Source organism: Bos indicus x Bos taurus, chromosome 14 (assembly GCF_003369695.1).
Source record: "Bos indicus x Bos taurus breed Angus x Brahman F1 hybrid chromosome 14, Bos_hybrid_MaternalHap_v2.0, whole genome shotgun sequence".
Lineage (NCBI taxonomy): Eukaryota > Metazoa > Chordata > Mammalia > Artiodactyla > Bovidae > Bos > Bos indicus x Bos taurus.
This window is the reverse complement of record NC_040089.1, coordinates 37670706-37694471: the sequence shown is the minus strand read 5'-3', so window position 1 is coordinate 37694471 and position 23766 is coordinate 37670706. Positions and strand designations below refer to the sequence as shown.

Here is a 23766-nt window from a genome sequence, read left to right as displayed (position 1 = left end):
CTTTGCAACCCCATGAACCGCAGCACGCCAGGCCTCCCTGTCCATCACCAACTCCCAGAGTCCACACAAACCCATGTCCATTGAATCAGTGATGCCATCCAACCATCTCATCCTCTGTCATCCCCTTTTCCTCCCATCCTCAATCCTTCCCAGCATCAGGGTCTTCAAATGAGTCAGCTCTTCGCATCAGGTGGCCAAAGTATTGGAGTTTCAGCTTCAACATCAGTCCTTCCAATGAACACCCAGGACTGATCTCCTTTAAGATGGACCGGTTGGATCTCCTTGCAGTCCAAGGGACTCTCAAGAGTCTTCTCCAACACCACAGTTTATGTCCTACCTCCACCCAAAATATGGAATTTAAAATATATTAATGATTAATCCAACAGAGAGTTCAGAGTAGGTTTCCATATCTAAATTATGTTCTAATTCATGTATCTCCCATTCCTTTGAAAAAACAAATAAGTATAACATATGATCTAGCATAGGCTCAACCTAAGGTGATTCCCCATCATACCCAGAGCACATCAGCAAACAACTTTCTGAAATGTTCAGAATTCTATCCGTAAAGGAACCAGAGGATACGCAAACCCAGTACCAGTTCTAAAAACTCAGTCAATAATGCATTTAATAAAAATAAAAACATAGATGGATCAAAAGGTTAAATTAGAAGACACTTCACACTACATGACTTGGGCATTGGCAAATAATCCATCAAATGAAGAGGATGTATTGAATGCCTCTACTGGGCCTAATATTGTTTCATCAATGAGAGACTTAAATTATGAATGAGATCATGATGCTGTATCATATACTCATCTATCATTTATTGAGTTGCTACTTTATAGCAGGTATTAAGAGACAAAATCTCATAGTCCACTGAAGGAAAGAAACACAAACACACATAACTGGTACTGCGAGGAATTTGGCACAGCACCTGGTGACTCCAGATCCTGAGTCCATGTCCGCTGACCTGAAGGTGCACAGGTGCTCATGCCACCAGTAGAAGCTCAATTTGGCTGAGTGAAGTTCTCATCACGAGCAAGTACAGACCACAAGGCATTTGCGGGTCGCTCTTTGGTCTGAGTAGACCGAGACAATGCCACGTGGGCTGGGTGGTCGGCTGGGAGATTGGGCTGGAGAGGAAACATAGTAAATTGGGAAGAGGACAGAAGAGACAGCCTGGATGCTTGAACCAGTTCAGGGAGGGTTGACAACTACAAGACCTGAGCAGCATCATCCTTTATACCAGAAAGCTCGTGGGCATTATGGGGAAAAAATAAAACAAGAAGAAAGTGGAGGAGGTGCTAGAAGAAGAGGAAGAAGAATATGTAGTGGGAAAGTTTTAGACCATTGAGTAGTAAAGGGCAAAGTGGAGTATCTCCTAAAGTGGAAGGGGTTCTCAGATGAGGATAACACATGGGAACCAGAAGAGAAACTGGATTGCCCTGACCTCATTGCTGAGTTTCTGCAGTCACAGAAAACAGCATACGAGACAGATAAATCAGAGGCAGGCAAGCGCAAAGCTTATTCTGATTCGGAAGATAAGGGGGAGGAGAGCAAACCAAAGAAGAAGAAAGAAGAGTCAGAAAAGCCACGAGGCTTTGCCCAGGGTTTGGAACCAGAGCAGATTATTGGAGCTAGAGACTCCAGTGGAGAACTCATGTTCCTGATGACATGAAGAACTCTGATGAGGCTGACCTGGTCCCTGCCAAGGAACCCAATGTCAAGTGCCCACAGGTTGTCATATCCTTCTATGAGGAAAGGCTGACATGGCATTCTTACCCCTCAGAGGATGATGACAAAAAAGATGACAGGAATTAACTCTCTTGAATACCAGCCCCTGTCGCATCTGACTGGGTTTCAAGTGGGGAAAAAGTTCTCCTTGTCTTGACACCATAAAGGTGGCTTGAGAAGATGTCCTTTGAAGAGCCAGTATAGTTTCTGTGCTCTACAGCAGCCCAAGGGCTTCAAGGCCATTCCACGCTATACAGTTTGCACACCCATCCCAGTGGACGGGAAGGGAAGGAGGGTCAGTGTTTGACGGCAACCCATTCTGAACTTTCCAAAAAAAAAAGCAAATGGCCTTCTCTGAAGAACAAAACGCAGAATGGGATGTAGGAGAGCAAGAGATACTGTAGATCTTCAAAAAGCATCTCCACAATCCACACAGCCTTCTTCCCAATCGTGTTAACTCTGCATTTTTACAGAGTAGCATGTGTGTCGTTTTTGGCCATTCAGTTCAGTTGCTCAGTCGTGTCCAGCTCTTTGCGACCCCATGAATCGCAGCACGCCAAGCCTCCCTGTCTATCACCACCTCCTGGAGTTCACTCAAACTCGCATCCATCGAGTCGGTGATGCCATTCAGCCATCTCATCTTCTGTCGTCCCCTTCTCTTCTCCTGCCCCTAATCCCTCCCAGCATCAGAGTCTTTTCCTGTGAGTCAACTCTTCGAATGAGGTGGCCAAAGTACTGGAGTTTCAGCTTTAGCATCATTCCTTCCAAAGAATAGCCAGGGCTGATCTCCTTTAAAGTGGACTGATTGGATCTCCTTGCAGTCCAAGGGACTCTCAAGAGTCTTCTCCAACACCACTTACTGGTGTATTATTTGGGGTGGGTGGGAAAGAAGGGAGATGGGTTAGGATCATTTTTGTTAAAATTTGGGGAAACGGTGAAACAAAGGAAAAAACAACTAATAATGATTGGGTTCTGTGTCCAGAATATTGTATCCTTTCAAAAAATGTCATTGGCCACCTAAATGAGCACTGTGAGAGACTATTTAAAAGCTGTGAATGCCTGAAACTTAGAAGCCAAGGTATTCCCTGCTTGAGCTTAATGCTGATCCCAAAAAAAGACTAAGAAGCTACCAAAAAGATACATGCATCACAATGCTCATAGCAGCATTATTCACAACAGACAAAGGAAGCAACCTAAATGTCCATCAACAGGTGAATGCATAAAGATGAGGTACATATGTACAATGGAATATTACTCAGCCATAAAAATAAGGAAATATTGCCATTTCCAGCAACATGGCTGAAACTAGAAATTATCATACTGAATGAAGTCAGTCAGAAAGAGAAAGTCAAATACCATATGATATCATTTATATGTGAAATCTAAAAAAAAAAAAGATACTAATGAACTTATTCACTAAACAGAAACAGACTCACAGACATAGAAAACAAATTTATGGTTACAAAGGGGAAAGGGAAGGGGGAAGGATAAACTTGGAGTTTTGGATAAACAGATACACTCTATTACATATAAAAAACAGAAAGGTCCTACTGTATCTTGTAATAAACTATAATGGAAAAGAATGTGAAAAAATATATATACATATATAGATATGAATCACTTTACTGTATACCAGAAACTAACACAACATTGTAAATCCATTATATTTCAATAAAAATAAAGCATTGAGCCTGGAGCCAGGGAGATCTGTTGGAAGAATAATGGTCCCAGTGAATGATCACAAAGGTTTGAACCAAGCCAGTGGTGTCAGGGATGGAGAAAGGGATACCAAGACATGTTTAGGAACAGAATTGAGAGGACTCGGGCTGAATGACGAGTCCCTAAAAGAAAGGGCAGAATCACGAGTGGCTTGGGTAACTGCATAGAAGCTTTTTACAGAAACTGATTACAACAAGAGCGAGGTGGAGCAGGAAGGAGGGGCAGGTAACAGGTGCCGCTTCAGTCTCGTTAAAGTTAAGATGACTCTGAGACATCCAAGTTCAAATCTCTAGTAGCCACTGGGAGTACAGAAAAATAGTTGAGCCAGAGTTACCTGTTATATCTCCAAAAGCTGTAACTAAGGAGACAAGAGAGGATGTACACATGGAAACAATTAGTGAACGAAGAAATGTGGAGCATTTAAGATGCTAAAATTCCTTAAGTGGGATAATCAGGGTTCGAAGAGGAGGGAGAACCATGCCAGTTAGCAGAGTAGGAGAAAGGAAGCTTGGCTATGAGGAATGGGAAGAATTTGGAAAAGCAGAGGAAGGACACTTCAGTGGTCAGAACACACACACACCAAGTCAGAAGGCAGAAGTGGAAACTTAGGCAGAAGTTAGGTTACAGAGTACAAGCATGAGGACTAAAAACCCAGGGAAGAGCAGGTTACCAGGGGTCCAAAAATCAGGAAGAAGAACGAAGTCTCATCACAATAGGGAACAAGAGGCTGTTATACATTTTGAAGAGAAGAATGTCATGATAGAAACATTTAACCACTTAATTCAAACGTAGTCTAGCAGATTCATCCCATGCGTATTCACATCTGTGTCCAACACAAAATTATCATCTCTTCAGTAAAGCCTTTTGATCATCCACATTTATATAAAGAAATCTTAAAATGGAGAATTTCCCAAAGATATAGCGAGGTGAAGAAGCACAGTAACAGTGAAATTTCATGATGCCAAGTATCATTACAATAAATTACTCTGCCTAACGAACATGTCCACATTCTACAGATGGTCCATTATAACAGTGTTCTGTTGAGAAGCTTATAACATGCCTTCTGTCTGAGAGATCCTGTTTAACACATGCTTTCCTTTATACTTAACCATGGGGTTCACATGCAATGGTGACTCTGAAATATTCATGAGCTACCCCAAATCTTGGATCACAGATGAATGACAGGAACAGGAATTCCTTTTTTCTTCATTAACAGTTGAGTCAAAAATCTAACAAGGGTTTTCCTGCTCCTCTGGGTAGGACAGTTAGCTTAGGAGTCAGTTTGAATAATAGGGACCCAACTTCTTCCACTCGGTTCCTCTGAGTTGAGCAGACTGACAAAATACCCCTACGAACCATCAAGGCCACTACCTCCATAGCATCACAGGTAGTCATGTGACTATGGGTGGTTGCTGTGATTGGTTCAGGAATGGATACATAACCTGAATTAACCCAGTGAGACACAGGCAGATACTATCAAGGACTGAAACAGCCCACCTCTTCTTCCTTGCAAATTAAATTCTGACTTTCTATTATTGGGTGACCTTAGCAATATCCAAGGGTTCATATCTAGCCCCTAGGGGACAAATGTCAATAAGCCTAAAACTACCAAGTAATTGTATTCCATTTGAAAAGGATTGGTAAAGCATGAGTGTGCAAGGTAACTGACCCACGAGACCTAGAGAAGGAATTCTGTAGAGGTTTTTTTGCATTCTCAAAAGACACAAGCAGGGACTTACTCTTTACTACTTTTGGACACTGTCATATGAAGATGCGGTATCAGGAGCTGCTACAACCATCTGAGATTACAAGGAGGCGGCCCACAGAGAAGCTGACAAAATGCCCTCACATGACTGATCCCCTACATCAACTCACTTTGGAACTGCCTCTATCTCTGGGCTTTCTGCTGTGTGAGAAAGTAAGCCCCTTTGACCCAGTTTTCCGTTACTTGTGGCCAAAACCATCCTGAGTGATTCAGGATGAAACCTGGCACTTTTGCTGCCTCTCTCGGAAAACGGAAGTTCTTCTTCCACTGATGTGACTAATCAAGTGGGATGTGACCTTGGTGCTCTTGACCTCTATCAGGGAGGCAGCAATCAGAAAAGAAAGTCAACAAGAGAAGCACTGTTTGGAGACAGACAGATGATATTATTTGAACATCTAGGTCCAGGTTTTTTCCATGAAGTTACCTCCAAATTTTTCAGTTACATGAATCAAAAAATTTCCTTTTCCCTTCTTCCTAGTTTATGTAGCTTCTCCTCCACTTGTAATTTAAAGACATCCAATGAGTCCATTCTGAAGGAGATCAGCCCTGGGATTTCTTTGGAAGGAATGATGCTAAAGCTGAAACTCCAGTACTTTGGCCACCTCATGCGAAGAGTTGACTCACTGGAAACGACTCTGCTGCTGGGAGGGATTGGGGGCAGGAGGAGAAGGGGACGACAGAGGATGAGATGGCTGGATGGCATCACTGACTCGATGGACATGAGTCTGAGTGAACTCCAGGAGTTGGTGATGGACAGGGAGGCCTGGCGTGCTGCGATTCATGGGGTCGCAAAGAGTCAGACACAACTGAGCAACTGAACTGAACTGAACTGAACATATACACAGGTATGGAGGGAGGAAAAAAGACTGATTGAGATAACATGGAAAACCTCCAGAAGAATGTCAGGCCATAGGCAACTGATAACAACAGTGGACCCTAAATCTATGCTTTCTGTACTTCTTTTATCCTTCACTCAAATCATCAAACCAAGAATAACATCAAGTAAGTGCCAATACTCTCCAACTCCCTCCACCTCCCCAATCCTAAATGTCCCACAAGTTTGAAATAAGACCCAGCCAAGCATCCATACCAGCCCCAAAAACAAGGCAGAAGAAAAAGGAAGCAAGGTGGTCAATTATGTGACCTTTCCTTCCTTCCCTTCCCACTATAAAGAAACTTCTTTTCATGTATTAGATTCTTTTACTATAAATGATTCCCAGCTGTTTCATCCTCAACTGATGCCAAATGGCTGAAAAAATTCCAGCATTTTATCAATCGTATCACATTCACAGGTCACATCTGGTTCAGTCCTCTGTCACAGCACATTTGGTTTATATGCTAATGTTTATCTGTGCTACAAGATTTCAAGTCCCTCAAGACTAGGAAGAGTCTTCTCCATCGAACACGCAGTGCCTAATACAGTACTTACACACTGAAGGCATCTAATAATACTTGCTGATTGAACAGGTGAATGAATTCCACCTCAAGTCTCCCTTAATTTATATGAGAAGGTAGGGGTGTTCTTTAAAGATGAGTCAGGCCAGGGAATACAAATACACCAGATTATTTATCTATCAAGAGCAGTTCTTAGCTATAAGCAACAGAGGAAAACCCTGACTGATTAATTAGAAAAGAAATGTATTTAAGAGATATTGGGTAGCACAAAAATTGTTAGGAGGTCTGGAGAACCAGTGCAAGGCTTACCTTTAAAAACAAAACCCAATTTCATACCACAGAACTGGCCAGTTGAGGAAACCAGTACCGTACTAAGCATTGGCAGAAATGCTACCTTGGCCATCAGTGTCACCAAAAATGGAGGCTTCATTCCCATTATGTTATCTTACATTCTTCACATGTGAATTGTAGACTCATCCAGGTGCATCTGATTGCAGAGTCTGGCTTCATATTTGCATTCTCATGGCAAAAAGACTTGAAATTTACATCTATTTCTATATCGAGGAGGTAAAAATTCACTATGAGAGAGGTGTCCCTAAATATAGAAAGGCCACTCAAAAGATGATGAACAGTCATGAATGTAACACATGCTCACTACTTTGGAACTTAGAATTTTAGACACAAAGTCACCTGTATATGTCCCACCCATATTTGGACCAAAGCCCTGAATGAGGCAATAACTGACTCCAAGTCCCTCAGAGATGGCTCTTCAGACTGTTCTCCAGTGGTCTGCTCTGCCATCAGCCACCTAGGCTGACCTTAAGGCAGCGAGGAAACCAGAACGGAATGCAAGAAGAGTGTATGAGTTTAGTCTGAGAAATGTGTCTCACACAAGTGGTTGAAAGTAAATGATAAGGACTCTGCATCCACTAACTCACAATCTTGGGACGGGGATGAGAAGGCAAAAAGATATGATACCAGAAGACAGCCCAAAAGGTTGGAAGGTGTCCAATATGCTACTGGGAAAGAGCAGAGGGCAAATACTAATAGCTCCAGTAAGAATGCTAGGCCAAAGTGGAAATGACACTCAGTTGTGGATGTGTCTGGTGGTGAAAGTAAAGTCCAATGCTATAAAGAACAATATTGCATAGGAACCTGCAATGTTAGGTCCATGAGTCAAGGTAAATTGGATGTGGTCAAGGAGGAGATGGCAAGAGCGAACGTCTATATCTTAGGGATCAGTGAACTAAAATGGATTGGAATGGGCAAATTTAGTTCAGATGACCTATATATCTACTACTGTGGGCAGAATCCCTTAGAAGAAATGGAGTAGCCATCATAGTCAACAAAAGAATCTGAAATGCAGTACTTATATGCAATCTTAAATAGGACAGAATGATCTCAGTTCATTTCCAAGGTAAACCATTTAATATCACAGTAATCCAACTCTCTGCCTCAGTCACTGATACTGAAGAAGCTGAACAGTTCTATGAAGACCTACCAGACCACCTAGTGAAGAAGGAATTCATAGGGCCCGGACCCCATCTTAGGCCTGTTCATGCTGATCATGCTCGGCCACCTCTCTGTGGACTCTGTGCTTAGTGCCTATGGAAACAACAATAGAAGGATGGGACCCTCTCTGGACAGGGGAATCTTGAAGATCACATCCAGGTTACTCATCGCCTAAGAGAAAACATACTCTAATCACCCCTACCTCCGGACAGGTCATAAATTCTTTCTGTATCTATCGGAGTTTATTGATTATTAACTGTTTGAACACCTAACACTTGATAACACTTGAATAATGGAGTTATTGTGATTGTATTTACCCTTCCTTTGTTTTATGTAAGTCTCAAGGAAATTGAGGTGGTGAGTTCGGATACGTATACATGGGGTATAAAAGATTTTCACAAATGCTGGTTGGGATCCTTGGCTAATAGGAGACTCTGCCTTGGGCCCACCAGTATAATAAACTGCACTCCACTATCTGCATTGTCCTTCTGAGTGAGTTTGTTTCCCGGAATGTGTGGCTATAACACTAGAACTAACATCAAAAAAAGACATCCTTTTCATCATAGGGGACTGGAATGCAAAAGTAGAAGTCAAGAGACACTGTAGTAACAGGAAAGTTTGGCCTTGGAGTACAAGGTAAAGCCAGGCAAGGGTTAACAAAGTTTTGTCAAGAGAACATGCTGGTCATAGCAAACACCCTTTTTAACAAAACAAGAGACGACTCTACACATGAACATCACCAAATGGCCAATACCGAAATCAGACTGATTATATTTCCTGTGGCCAAAGATGGAGAAGCTCTACACAGACACCAAAACAAGACCTGGAGTTGACTGTGGCCCAGATCATCAGCCTCTTATTGCAAAAATTCAGGTTTAAATTGAAGAAAGTAGGAAAAACCATTAGGCCATTCAGGTATGACCTAAATCAAATCCCTTATGATTATATGGTAAGGGTGGTGAATAGATTCAAAGGATTAGATTCAAAGGATTAGATCTACTAGACAGAGTGCCTGAATAACTATGGACAGTTTCATAACACTTTACAGGAGGCAGTGACCTAAACCATCCCCAAGAAAAAGAAATGCAAGAAGGCAAGATGTTTGTCTGAGGAGGCTTTACAAATAGCTAAGGAAAGAAGAGAAGTGAAAAGCAAGGGAGAAAGGAAAAGATATACTCAACTGAATGCAGAATTCCAGAGAACAACAGGAGAGATAAGGCGGCCTTCTTAAATGAACAATTTAAAGAAATAGAAGAAAACAATAGAACAGGAAAGACTAGTGATCTCTTCAAGAAAATTGGAGATATCAAGGGAATATTTCATTCAAAGATGGGCATGATAAAGGACAGGAACAGTAGGACCTAACAGAGGCAGAAGAGATTTAGAAGAGGTGGCAAGAATATACAGAAGTACACAAAAAAGGTCTTAATGACCAAGATAACCATGATGGTCTGGTCACTCACCTAAAGCCAGACATCCTGAAGTGTGAAGTCAAGTGGGCCTTAGGAAACATTACTAAGAAGTTAGCAGAAGTGATGGAATTCCAGCTGAGCTATTTAAAACCCTAAAAGATGATGCTGTTAAAGTGCTGCATTCAATATGCCAGCAAATTTGGTAAACTAGCAGTAGCCATAGGACTAGAAAAGGTCAGTTTTCATTCTAATCCAAAAGAAGGGCAATGCCAAAGAGTGTTTCAACTACCATACAGTTCAGTCACTCAGTCACGTCTGACTCTTTGCAATCCCATGGACTAAAGCACACCAGGCTTCCCTGTCTATTACCAACTCCCAGAACTTGCTCAAATTCATGTCCATCGAGTCAGTGATGCCATGCAACCATCTCATCCTCTCTCGTCCCCTTCTCTTCCTGCCTTCAATCTTTTCCAGCATCAGGATAACTACCATACAAGGGCACTCATTTCACATGCAACCAAGGTTATACTCAAAATCCTTTAAGCTAGGCTTCAGCAGTACACGAACCAAGAACTTACAGATAAATGTACAAGCTGGATTTTTAAAAATGCAAAGAACCAGAGATCAAATTACCAACATTAGTTGGATCACAGAGAAAGCAAGGCAATTCTAGAAAAACATCTATTTCTGCTTCATTGACTATGCTAAAGCCTTTGACTGTATGGATCACATTAACAAACTGAGGAAATTCTTTAAGATATGGGAATACCAGACCACCTTACCTGTCTCCTGATAAACCTGTATGCGGCTCACAAAGCAACAGTTAGAATCGACATGGAACAACTGACTGGTTCAAAATTGGGAAAGGAGTACAACACGGTTGTATTTTGTCACCCTGCTTATTTAACTTCTATGCAAAGTACATCATGTCTAAGGCCAGGCTGGGTGGATCACAAGCTGGAATCAAGACTGCCGGAGAAATATCAATAACCTCAGATATGCAGATGATACCACTCTAGTGGTAGAAAGTGAAAAGGAACTAAAGAGCATCAAGAAGCATTAAGAAGCAAAAAAAAAGCTGGCTTAAAACTCAACATTCAAAAATACTAAGATCATGGCGTCTGGTCCCATCATTTCATGGCAAATAAATGGGAAAAAAGTGGAAGCAGTGACAGATCATATTTTCTTGGGCTCCAAAATCACTGAGGATGGTGAGTGGAACCATGAAATTAAAAGACGTTCGCTCCTTGGAAGCAAAGCTATGACAAAACTAGACAGCATATTAAAAAGCAGAGACATCACTTTACCAACAAAGGTCCATATACTCAAAGCTATGGTTTTTCCTGTAGTCCTGTACGTATGTGAGAGCTGGACTACAAAGAAGGCTGAGGATGAAAGACCTGGTGGTCTCAAATTGTGGTGCTGTGGTGCTTGTCTCCCTTGGACAGAAAGGAGATCGAACCAATCAATCCTAAAGGAAATCAACCCTGAATTTTCATTGGAAGGACTAATGCTGAAGCTCCAATCTTTTGGCCACCTGATGTGAAGAGCAGACTCATTAGAAAAGACCCTGATTCTGAGAAAGACTGAAAGCAGAAGGAGAAAGAGTTGACAGAAAATGAGATGGTTAGAGAGCATCACTGACTCAATGGACCTGAAGTTGAACAATCTCTGGGAGATAATGGATGGCAGAGGAAACTGGAGTGCTTCAATCCATGGGGTTGCAAAAAGTCAGACGTGATTTAGTGACTGAATAACAGCAACAACATATCAAGGAAATCAAACAGCAAAGAATGCTGTTCAACAGGGATGGAACACCATTGCTGACCCAGCTCCATACCTCCCCACCTTCTCTGATGGACCCCGTTGCATTCTGACAATATTTTTAGTTTTAAGTCCTCTGGCACTTGTGTATTTAAACCTTCTCAGCTAAAAAAACAAAGTGTTTTTATTTCTGTATCTATCTTTTCATCTTCCAAATGTTTATTATGACAGATTCTCCAAAAATGCTTCTTGAACAACAGAACACAGATTTTACAAAAGCTTAAACTGTCTATAATCTCTGCCAATATTGATCTGAACCCCGTGTATCACAATTGCTGAGAAAGCCTTGTTTCCTGTGAAATAACTTCAATAATTACAGCATGCCACATAATACATACAATGCTCTTTAACCAGCATAACTACGTTTACCCTCACAGGCACTCGTTTTCTGTAATTACTGCTTATATGAAAATAAACCTCGGCTGAAAGCAAGGGAAAAAAATCAATGCAAAATAACACCTCTAACTTGCCAACCCTGCAGAGATGTTTACCAATATGCACACACCATTTCTGTGTGCTGCCCACTGAGACAGCACTAACAGTTCACAAATTCCTCTAAGAATAATCTTATTGACAAAGGCAACAAAATGAAATTGAAAAGTGCTGTCAGCTCAGTGATTTGCTGACAAATTATCCACAATAATCAGTGATTCCTGACTTCAGGATTTCTAGAAGAACCCACTCCAGTGAATGCTGTGGTTTTTTGGTATCCCATAGTGAGGACATTGTACATTATCATTACCTTTTGTCTTTAATTGAAGGAAGCTGTTGTTATAGCAAGACATAGGCATGAATTCTGGCTCTGTCTCTGGCTATCTGTTGGATAAATGATTTCACCCCTCTAAGCCTCTATTTTACTATCTTAGAACTGATATATATCAGGATTTTTTGAGAGGGCCAAAATAGGCATTCACAAACAGGAAATTAATAAATGTTGATATATTTAACAAACTCACAGTGTAAATTTCCAGTAGAATTCAGTCATAGGAATAAATGTTACTTGCCAGATACACTGATGTACTTTCTTTAAACTGGACTAGGCTGCTTTGTAATAGACCAGGAGGTAATCAGATCAAGATTGCAAAGTAAGAACATGCTTCTCTCATCTCAAATCCCCATAAACAGTAAGAAAATATTTTAAATTGAAAACAGCACAAGAAAAGAAGACTTGGTGCCCTCAATAGATCAGAAATTGTAATAAAGTTCCTAAAATATTAAAGGCAGAGGAGTTTATATTGAAGGAAGAAATAATGGCCAAAACACACAAAAGAGAGAACTGATGAAGAGTGTGAGAGTATCTCAGCTTGGGCTTCAAGCTGAGAGAAAATAGATGAAAAGAGAGGATCCAGGGTCAACCACCAGGATGACTGACTGACGCAAGATCCAAGGGGATCTTCTCCTTGTGCCATGCAGGATCCGGAGAGGTTTGTGTCCCTAGACAGAAGCCATGCACAACCAGGAAGATGTCCCTCCTGGTGGTCAGGGCTTGGGACAGAATTCACTGCCACCCAGAAGAAAGGGGAAGCCTCCATAACTGAGGCGGCCACATTGCTGCCTGGAATTCTAGAGCCAAGCCAGGTAATCACATATAGCATGAGACCGACTAACCTAGGAGCCCAGATCCCATATAATCATGCAAACCCAGCAATTTGGTTTTCTTTTTTCTCTTTTGGACTACATCATGTGGCATGTGACACCTTCCCCAAGCAAGGATGGAACTGTGCCCCTTGCATTAAGGAGCATGAAGTCTTAACTGCTTGACTACCAGGGAAGTCCCCAAACCCAGCAAATATTTAAGGAAAAGTAACTCTTTAAAACCTTAGTGAGGCTCAATGGTTAAGAATTCACCTGCCAATGCAAGAGATGCAGGAGATCCAGGTTCAATCCCTGGGTTGGGAAGACATCATCTTCTGAATGAAAGGGACCATAATCATCATATGGATAAACTAATATCCAAAGAAACAAAGTTTAAAAATTAGATTTTTTAAAAAGTATGTATGGTACATATGGGGCTTTCCAGGTACAACAGTGATAAAGAATCTGCCTGCCAATGCTGGAGAGGCCATAGACAAAGGTTTGATCCCTGGATTGGAAAGATTCCCTTGAGTAAGAAATGGCAACCCACTCCAGTATTCTTGCCTGAAAAATTCCATGGACAGAGAAGCCTGGTGGGCTTTAGTCCGTGGGGTCACAGAGAGTTGGACACAACTGAGCACATTACATACGATTAACATCCTAAGAGGAATAAGAAGATAATGTCCGTTTTAATAGAAACATATTCTAAACAACTAGGGATCTTTGAAAGGAAGGTTGTAATTATTGAAAAAGTCTGAAAAACTCAATAAATGTGCCAAGTAACAGAAAAGATATAACTAAAAGATGATTACTTAACTAGAAGATACAACTAAGGATCCTCCTAGAACACAGCTCAGAAAGGACAGATAAAAAGGTGAATATGGGTGGGAAAAAAAATTCAAAGGTTTCAACATTTGCCTAATAGGAATTTCAAAAAAAGAATAGAGAGAAGAAATAGAAATGAGAAAAAAAGATTTCCAGAAAAGATAAAAATCCTCAGAATAGATGGGTTGAACCAATGTCCACAACTTGCAGATACAGAGGACAAACTAGTGGTCACCAATGAGGACAGGGAAGTGGGGAGAGGCAATAGAGGGATAGGGGATTAAGAGGCACAAACTATTAGGTATAAAATAAGCTCCATGGATATATCGTAGGGGCTTCTCTGGTGGCTCAGCAGTAAAGAATCTGCCTGCAATGTGGGAGACTGGGGTTCGATCCCCGGGTCGGGAAAATCCCTGGAAAAGGAAAGGACAACCCACTCCAGTATTCTTGCCTGGAGAATTCCATGGACAGAGGAGCCTGGTTGACTGTAGTCCACAGGGTCTCAAAAGAGTTGGACGTGACTGAGTGACTTACACTTTCACTTTCAAGGATATATCACAGAACACATGGAATATAGTCAATACTTCATCCTAACTATAGATGGAGTATAACCTTTAAACACTGTAAACAAATCATTACATTATACACCTGAAATTTATACAATATTGCGAGTCAACTATGCCTCAATAAAAATCAATCAATAAAAATTTCTCCACTTCTTTCTTACTGACAGACAACATTATCAACCCCCAGCCCTCCAGAGGCTCAACTCCAATGCCGCAGAAACCCTGCTCAGTGGCTGAGTGTCATCAGCATGTTTTCAGAACGCTTACTGAATGGAGTTCAGATCCTGATATACTGGTTAATGCTTCCTTCAAGCTTCCTTTGCGAACTTGATCTTTGCCGTCTGTCACCCAGTGTTCCGTGCCTTCCCTCAGGACCAACTTTTGCCATGTTCCACAGTCTACAAAACTTATCCAGGCACGGAGCTGTCTTTGAAATCAAAGGCACACTGTGCTCAGACCTACTCTAAATGCTGCATGAGTTTCTGATCCAAACTTTTGATCTGCCATTTGTTCCCTGTTCCCTCCCTCCTGGAGTCCTGGTCCAGATGGCACTTTTCACTGGTGCTGTGCCCCATTCCTGTCACAGAACAACAAAGGTTTTAATTTCCAAATATGGAAGCAGTGTTTCAGGACTGAAGGTATCTACCACGTAAGGTAATGTATTCCTCAAAATATTTCCAAGATTTGGATGTCTGTTACCACAACTGATCACTCTTCAAGTCTGTGTTTGTTGACTAAACTATAAATATTTTAGCAATGGATTCATTCATGTTTTAAAGACACTATGCACTTATGAAAACACAAGGCTCATTATCCATAGAATATTTCATGTAGCTTAGGCAAAATACTTCTACATGTAGTAAGGGAATACAAAAAGGTTAACAGATGGGATGTATTTGCATTAGTGTCTTACTCATAGAAGTGAGGAGGTGAAACCTTTTTTTCTTTGGAAGTTACTTGGCAAAGAACTTGGCAAATAGATTAGAAATTATAATGTTGAGAATCCAGTAGCAGAATTAGAGCTAATTCCCATTTAAGTGCCCCCATGCAGTCTCATTTACATGAAGGGATGGGGGGCAGGTAGGAGGGGGAGAGAGAGAGAAGCCTAGTAGAAAGAAAAAGTTGTGAACTTACTATAACAAGTGACAAAACATGTGGAGACTTCCCTGTGGTCCAGTGGCTAAGACTCTGCGCTTCCAACGCAAGCGGTCCAGGTTCAATCCCTGGTCAGGGAACTATATCCCACATGCCACAACTAAAGATCCTGCATGGATCTTTTCATTGGTGCATGTTGTAACTAAAACCCGGCACCTCCAAATAAATAAAATAAATATTAAATATAAGTGATATGTGACTAACATATTTTCAATTAAAACTCCAAGCCAAAACAATCTGCATGATAAATTATTGAAAGGGGTTGTCCAAGGCACCAGAAGAGATACAAAGAGTAGCCCATTTCCTAAAGATATAAGATAACTCCTCTCAAGAAACACCTGGAGTAACAGGCAAATTTGGCCTTGGAATATGGAATGAAGCAGGGCAAAGACTAATAGAGTTTTGCCAAGAAAATGCACTGGTCATAACAAACACCCTCTTCCAACAACACAAGAGAAGACTCTATACATGGACATCACCGGATGGCCAACACCGAAATCAGATTGATTATATTCTTTGCAGCCAAAGATGGAGAAGCTCTATACAGTCAGCAAAAACAAGACCAGGAGCTGACTGTGGCTCAGACCATGAACTCCTCATTGCCAAATTCAGACTGAAACTGAAGAAAGTAGGGAAAACCACTAGACCATTCAGGTATGACCTAAATCAAATCCCTTATGATTATACAGTGGAAGTGAGAAATAGATTTAAGGGCCTAGATCTAACAGAGTGCCTGATGAACTATGGAATGAGGTTCGTGACACTGTACAGGAGACAGGGATCAAGACCATCCCCATGGAAAAGAAATGCAAAAAAGCAAAATGGCTGTCTGGGGAGGCCTTACAAATAGCTGTGAAAAGAGAAGCGAAAAGCAAAGGAGAAAAGGAAAGATATAAACATCTGAATGCAGAGTTCCAAAGAATAGCAAGAAGAGATAAGAAAGCCTTCTTCAGAAGAAATAGAGGAAAACAACAGAATGGGAAAGACTAGGGATCTCTTCAAGAAAATCAGAGATACCAAAGGAACATTTCATGCAAAGATGGGCTCAATAAAGGACAGAAATAGTATGGACCTAACAGAAGCAGAAGATATTAAGAAGAGATGGCAAGAATACACAGAAGAACTATACAAAAAAGATCTTCACGACCCAGATAATCACGATGGTGTGATCACTGACCTAGAGCCAGACATCCTGGAATGTGAAGTCAAGTGGGCCTTAGAAAGCATCACTACGAACAAAGCTAGTGGAGGTGATGGAATTCCAATTGAGCTATTTCAAATCCTGAAAGATGATGCTGTGAAAGTGCTGCAATCAATATGCCAGCAAATTTGGAAAACTCAGCAATGGCCACAGGACTGGAAAAGGTAAGTTTTCATGCCAATCCCAAAGAAAGGCAATGCCAAAGAATGCTAAAACTACCGCACAATTGCACTCATCTCACACACTAGTAAAGTAATGCTCAAAATTCTCCAAGCCAGGCTTCAGCAATATGTGAACCATGAACTTCCTGATGTTCAAGCTGGTTTTAGAAAAGGCAGAGGAACCAGAGGTCAAATTACCAACATCCGCTGGATCATGGAAAAAGCAAGAGAGTTCCAGAAAAACATCTATTTCTGCTTTATTGACTATGCCAAAGCCTTTGACTGTGTGGATCACAAAAAACTGTGGGAAATTCTGAAAGAGATGGGAATACCAGACCACCTGATCTGCCTCTTGAGAAATTTGTATGCAGGTCAGGAGGCAACAGTTAGAACTGGACATGCAACAACAGACTGGTTCCAAATAGGGAAAGGAGTTCGTCAAGGCTGTATATTGTCATGCTGTTTATTTAACTTCTATGCAGAGTACATCATGAGAAACGCTGGACTGGAAGAAACACAAGCTGGAATTAAGATTGCCAGGAGAAATATCAATAACTTCAGATATGCAGATGACACCACCCTTATGGCAGAAAGTGAAGAGGAACTCAAAAGCCTCTTGATGAAAGTGAAAGTGGAAAGTGAAAAAGTTGGCTTAAAGCTCAACGTTCAGAAAACTAAGATCATGGCATCCTGTCCCACCACTTCATGGGAAATAGATGGGGAAACAGTGGAAACAGTGGCAGACTTTATTTTTCTGGGCTCCAAAATCACTGCAGATGGTGATTGCAGCCATGAAATTAAAAGACGCTTACTCCTTGGAAGGAAAGTTATGACCAACCTAGATAGCATATTCAAAAGCAGAGACATTATTTTGCCAACAAAGGTCCGTCTAGTCAAGGCTATGGTTTTTCCTGTGGTCATGTATGGATGTGAGAGCTGGACTGTGCAGAAGGCTGAGTGCCAAAGAATTGATGCTTTTGAACTGTGGTGTTGGAGAAGACTCTTGGACTGCAAGGAGATCCAACCAGTCCATTCTGAAGGAGATCAGCCCTGGGATTTCTTTGGAGGGAATGATGCTAAAGCTGAAACTCCAGTACTTTGGCCACCTCATGCGAAGAGTTGACTCATTGGAAAAGACTCTGATGCTGGGAGGGATTGGGGGCAGGAGGAAAAGGGGACGACAGAGGATGAGATGGCTGGATGGCATCACTGACTCGATGGACATGAGTCTGGGTGAACTCCGGGAGTTGGTGATGGACAGGGAGGCCTGGAGTGCTGAGATTCATGGGGTCACAAAGAGTCGGACACGACTGAGCGACTGATCTGATCTGATCTGCTTAAAAGAATTCAGTACCTTTTTTCACCAGGGTTCAGTGGGCCCCCATGACCCGGACACTGAGCACATCGCCTTCACCCCATAATCCAGGAATATCAATGACATTAGTATTCTTTTATTTTTTGAGAATAAAATCACTTCATTTATTTCCAAAAGTGTAGAGGTGGGAAAGCAACATGATAAAAATTAAGTTCAGTTCCCTATGGATCCATTCTGTCTCAGGGGAGGGACAGTGGCTCTTTGGGCCAGTGTGTTCTCAGTGGGAGGGCTTCAGGTGGTTGGATCCCTCGTTGCCATGGCAACCCTCGGGTCCATCACCAGCCAGAGCTGGTCCCTCCTGCCCTGCCCTCCCCTGGAGCTATCTACGGGTTAGTGGGTTAATTTCCAGATGCAGCAGCTCTGGATCCTCCCAGTGGCTCCCAGGTTCCCCACCCTCTCACTTTCCTGTCCCCTCAGCTGTCTGGCCTTCAGCCCCAACCCCTCCTTGTCCTATTGGGTACCCCCACCACCACCAAGTCCCCGGCTTCTCGGGGTCACCCTCCTCTGGAACTCCTTCCTTCTGTCTGCTGATAGTCAGGCCACGGAGGTCTCAGTGACTGAGCCCAGCTCAGCCCACTGTGGGGCCTGGGGAGGCTGCAGAGGGGGTGGGGGTGGGAACAGGCAGATCCTCCCAAGGCCCAGTCCCACTGCCACCGCCAGCAGAACACATCCTGTAGCAAAAGGTTAAAAAACGAGTAAAAGAAACAAGAGCGTGATAGACCAGGAAAGAGCACGTCCCCACGGGCAGCCCCAACATAGGGAGGGGCTGTGACGGGCTTCTGGGCTCCAGTGCCCACTTGCTGCCTGTAGGGCCTAAGTCCGCACCAGCCAAGTGGCCAGGGACTGGCTGGCACTGCCTGGCAGTAACGGAGCACTCTAGGGGAGAGTCCAAATCCTCTAGAATCTTAGGTCTCCCAACCAGAACAAACATCTGAACCTACAGGCCTGGCCATTGCTTCCGCTGAGCTCATCTGTGGCCCCACCTCTGTGGATCCAAGGTCACAGGCTCTGGACTTGGGAAGTGGCGGGATGGAACTGCTGGAGCCCTGGGTCAGAGGGCTCTGGTGGGGCCAGGACGTTTCCCTGGGCTCAGAGGCCTGAGCTGGCTGCAACACAGCCAAAGGGAGCCTGGCATCAGGGCCAGGGCCCTAGACATCTGAAGAGAATGTGGGGCCTGGAGGGGTGCCCCCAGTACTGAGCCGGTGGTGGGAAGGAGACCCGGGTAATCAAGCACATCAACTCACAGAAGGGCAGAGGGTGGGCGGCCATCTGAGGGGGTGGGGCCGACCTGCAGGCTCACGGAGCTGTCCCACCTGCTGGGTGGGACCCAGCCCTGCGGACCTCAAGAGCAGTGAGGGAGAAAAAGAGGATGGTGTGTGGCCTGGAGGCCAGGCTGCAGGGGGCTCATAGGCTGCACCTGTGCACATCTGGTCTGGCAGATGCTTAAGGACAGAGGGTGGAGGTGGGGCTGACTGGCCGGGGCCCAGGAGGGAGGGTGTCAGAGGGAGGTGTGAAAGCCTTGAAACCAGACAGCGAGAGAGGAAAGACCAAGCCTGAAGTCTGTGAGCCACGCGCCACAACCTCCTGATGCCTCTCTGAACAAAACCCCACCCTCCCCTTCACCGCCACTCCCACCTGCTCCTCCCCCACTGTCCCTGTGAGCTCCCCGAGGGCCGCAGCTTCATTTGTGGGGGTAGGCATCCAGCCACAGCTGCCCAGACTTCCTCAAGGACCCGATGATATCTTGCAGGGCCCAGAGCAGCAGCTTCTCCAGGTACTCAGTGCCGTGCTTGGCACACAGGGACCTCACCAGGGGGGCGACCTTAGGCAGATTGTGCCGGGGCATGGTGGGGAAAAGATGGTGCTCGATCTGGAAGTTGAGGTGCCCACTGAACCAGTCGTTGAAGAAGGACTGCTCCACGTTGCAGGTGGCTGCCAGGTGGCTGCTGAACCAGTCGCGGTAGGGCTCTCAATCTCCATGACGATGTGATCCACACAAACCCGTGGTTCTCCAGGAACCTGATGAGGTTGAGCAAAAGGATGGCTCCCAGGACACCACAGAAAGGGATGTAGCTGATGAAGAAACGGGTATAGTAGCTGATGACCCAGGCCAAGTCTACCCAGTCCTTGCGAACGATCACGGTCATGATCATATGGTACTGGAAGTACAAAGGGATGAGCAGCGGAGGCCCAATCAGGAAGAAGTACTCATGCTGGTGGTTGTAAGGTAGGTATTTCAGCTTCTTCATGCTGTACTCAGTGGGCTGCCACTCGCCCAGGACACACACATGCAGCATGTTCACATCCAGGTCCTTGTTGAAGACGTTGGGTTTGGCGTGGTGCTGGAAGTGGCAATGGTTCCACCAGTTGGCAGAGCCACCCTTTAAGTGACTGATGATGAACTTCTGTACGATATGGTTCCACATGGACTTCTTGTAAACAGAGAGATGGCCGTAATCGTGTTGCAGCCATCCAGCCTGGACCTGCGTAATGACGGTTGGAATCCAGCCATTGCCAAAGTAGAAGATAGTGAACCAGGCGATGCTCTCCATGGCAATAATGTGGGCCAGGTGGAGAAGGAAGAAGAGCTGGTTACTCTTGAACAGGTTCATGTCCTCAACGGTCTTCCTTAGGGCCTGGAAGTCCTCGATGATCTGGGAATTCTTGCCGTGGTCCTGGTTCCTCAGGGGCCAGCTCGCCAATCAATAGGGGCTTCATGAACTTAGGCACAAAACCGAGGTTGCGGTGGAAGGCCAGGAAGGCGTCTGTTGCATCTTCCCCGGCGTAGTGCCCGATGACCCGCTGGCCCCCCGGGTGCCGGCTGGACCATTTGGTGATGTTGTAGACCTTGCGATCGATGACCAGCCACCTGTCGGGTGCGCAGGTTGTGCTTCTGAATCTCCTCCCAGCGGAAGGTAGGCATCGGCGCCTCAAGCTTGGTGGCCCCCTCGCCCTGGTTACCCCACTTCCCCATGCTGCCTGCTGACGGGGTGCGGTGAGTGCAGTCCGCTTTAGGCTTTTGTCTTCTCCTCCTCCTCCTTCCACGACATCCCCTCCCCCAACCTCCTTGCCTCGGCTCCGGAGTATCCATCCCTGCCTTTCTTCTCCGCTTCCAAGTGCCCCCAAGCGGTCCCCTCTGTCCGCGCCCCACCGCCACCCCCTCCCTCCCCGCCCACAGCTTGCGGTGGACTTTTGCCTCCAGAGAAAACTCCCGGGTAGCTCAGGGCCTCAAAGCCTCCTCTGCCCGCCCCTCCGGCTCCCCCCGCCCCCACCCCCCCTAGCCCAGGGCTCCGCATCCTCCCGCGTTCCCCTCCGCCTGGGTTTCCACAGTGATCAGCAGAGCGACTGCACCAATCCGGGCGCGTTGCCCCTCCTGCCTTTGGCCCAGGAGGATCTTTGGAAGGCCAGCGGGCTGGGGCAGCGGTTCCCGGGTCCCTGGCCACGCAGAGTCCAGAGGGCCCGGGAGGCCAGTTACGTGTCCGAATTCCTTCCTCCCCCGACTCCAGCCGGGGGCGCCCGAGGAGATCCCAAGGGAGCCAGGCGGGCAAGAGGGGGCGGCGGTCACGCCGGCGACCCGCTCTCCTGGATGTGCACCTGATGCCCGCACAAAGAGGGCCGCGCGGCTCCGTGTGTTTTGCGGTGGGGCAGTATTCTTTTTTTTATAACTCTTAGATAGGTATCACATCATCTGTTTTTTAAAATATTTACTGTGGCTGTGTTGGGTCTTAGTTTGGCACACAGGCTCTTCACTGCAGTACAAGAGTTATCTAGTTGTGGCATGCAGGCTTAGTTGCCCTGGGGCATGTGAGATCGTAGTTCCCAGGCCAGGGATCAAACCTGCATCCCCTGCATTGGAAGACAGATTCTTAACCACTGGACCACCAGGGAAGTCCCCTACATTAGTACTCTGTTATGTCACTTTTTCTTATCTATGTACATGCTGTTCAATAGCTTGTCTACTCAACCAATAAGTATTAAGTCATTCTTCAAAATCTGACTCAGCACCTCTCCCGTAAGAGAATTTGGAGGAGATACCTTCAGTTGGTACCACAAAAATGGTGCCTTCAACAAACCATGCCCTCTTTTATCAATAAAGACTCTTCATTTGAAAGGCAGCTCTTGGCTTATTCCCAAGCCCTGGTAGAGGGTGAAAGCCTAGACCACGTAGCATCAAGTGATATTGCAATTTTGAGCTATCACGAATTAGTTATTTATCTGATCCACCAAATTACAAAGTTGACTATATACAGCAGCATTCCATCATAAATTAGAAATTGTAGAATTGTAGGGACTTCCCTGGTGGTCCAGTGGCTAAGACTCCAAGTTCCCAATGCAGGGGGCCTGGGTTTGGTCCCAGGGAACTAGATCCCACATGCTGCAACTAAGAGTTCACATGCCGCAAATGAAGAACTCAGGAGCTGCAAATAAAACCCGGTACACAAATAAACCAACTAGAAATTCTACAATACAGATCAGACTCAGCATGTCTGGAAAGGACATCTCTCCCCCCAATCCCAAGGGGTCACTGGGAGTTTCTTGTGATCAGTTAAGAGAGGAGAAAAATGCCTAGTCCTGCTAAAAAATAAATCTCCACCATATGCCTTTCAGGTCACCCCTGCAAAACAGTGGCTAGTGTAAACCCTCCCCACGAGAAAAGCTTTGGGTTGTTTGCTTTGTGAAAAGGAAAAGCCACTGAGATCTAGATCGACACTGACTCATGGGCAAGACCTAATAGTGCTGGCTGGCTAGTCACAGACTTGCAATCAAAATTGGGAAATGGATGGTGAAGGTGAGCGGGGGAGAGATATGTGGGTGGACTCAGAATGCACATGAGGTATGAAGACATTCACCACAAGGATCACTTTGAAGGAGGCTCTCAATCAGGTAGACAATATGACCTATTTAATTTCTGACAGTAGCCTCTTTCCTTAGCCTCTTCAGTGTTTGCTCAGTGGGTCCATGCAAAGAGTGGTTATGGGGGACCTCCCTGGTGGTCCAGTGGTTAAGACTTTGCCTTCCAGTGGAAGGGGTGTGGGTTGGATCCCTGGTCAGGGAGCTAAGATCCTACATGCCTTTTGGCCAAAAAATCAAAGCAAAAAACAGAAGTAATATTGTAACAAACTCAATAAAGACTTTGAAAATGATCCACATCAAAAAAGTCTTAAAAAAAATAGTGGCCACAGTAAGAGGGATAAAGGCTAGGCATCAGCTTATCAAAGCTCATCCAGCTACCATATCTGCTGAGTGTCCAGCGTCCCAACAGTAGAAGCCAACACCAAACTCCTGATATAAAATGATCTCCCCCCCCAAAATTAAACATATAAAATGACTCTCCCAGAGGTCCAGCCAGTCACCTGGACTTACACTGGCCTTCCTCCATGATGGAAGGGGTGAAATTTGTCCCCACACCTTAGACTCATATTCTGGATATACGTTTGTCTTCTCTGCCTAAAGTGCTTTTTCCAGCCCCTCCATGTGGACTTACAGAATGCTCTAACTATTGCCATTGGTGTCCCACTCACATGCTCCATCCAGAGGAAATATTTT

At 44.4% G+C, this 23766-nt stretch overlaps 2 pseudogenes; one reads left to right on the top strand and one right to left on the bottom strand.

Moving 5' to 3' along the window:
- The first annotated feature begins 1265 nt into the window (after nt 1–1265).
- On the top strand, nt 1266–1821 carry LOC113903956 (annotated as a pseudogene).
- Nucleotides 1822–19900: 18079 nt separating this feature from the next.
- LOC113903955 lies at nt 19901–21246 on the bottom strand (annotated as a pseudogene).
- Nucleotides 21247–23766: the final 2520 nt, after the last annotated feature.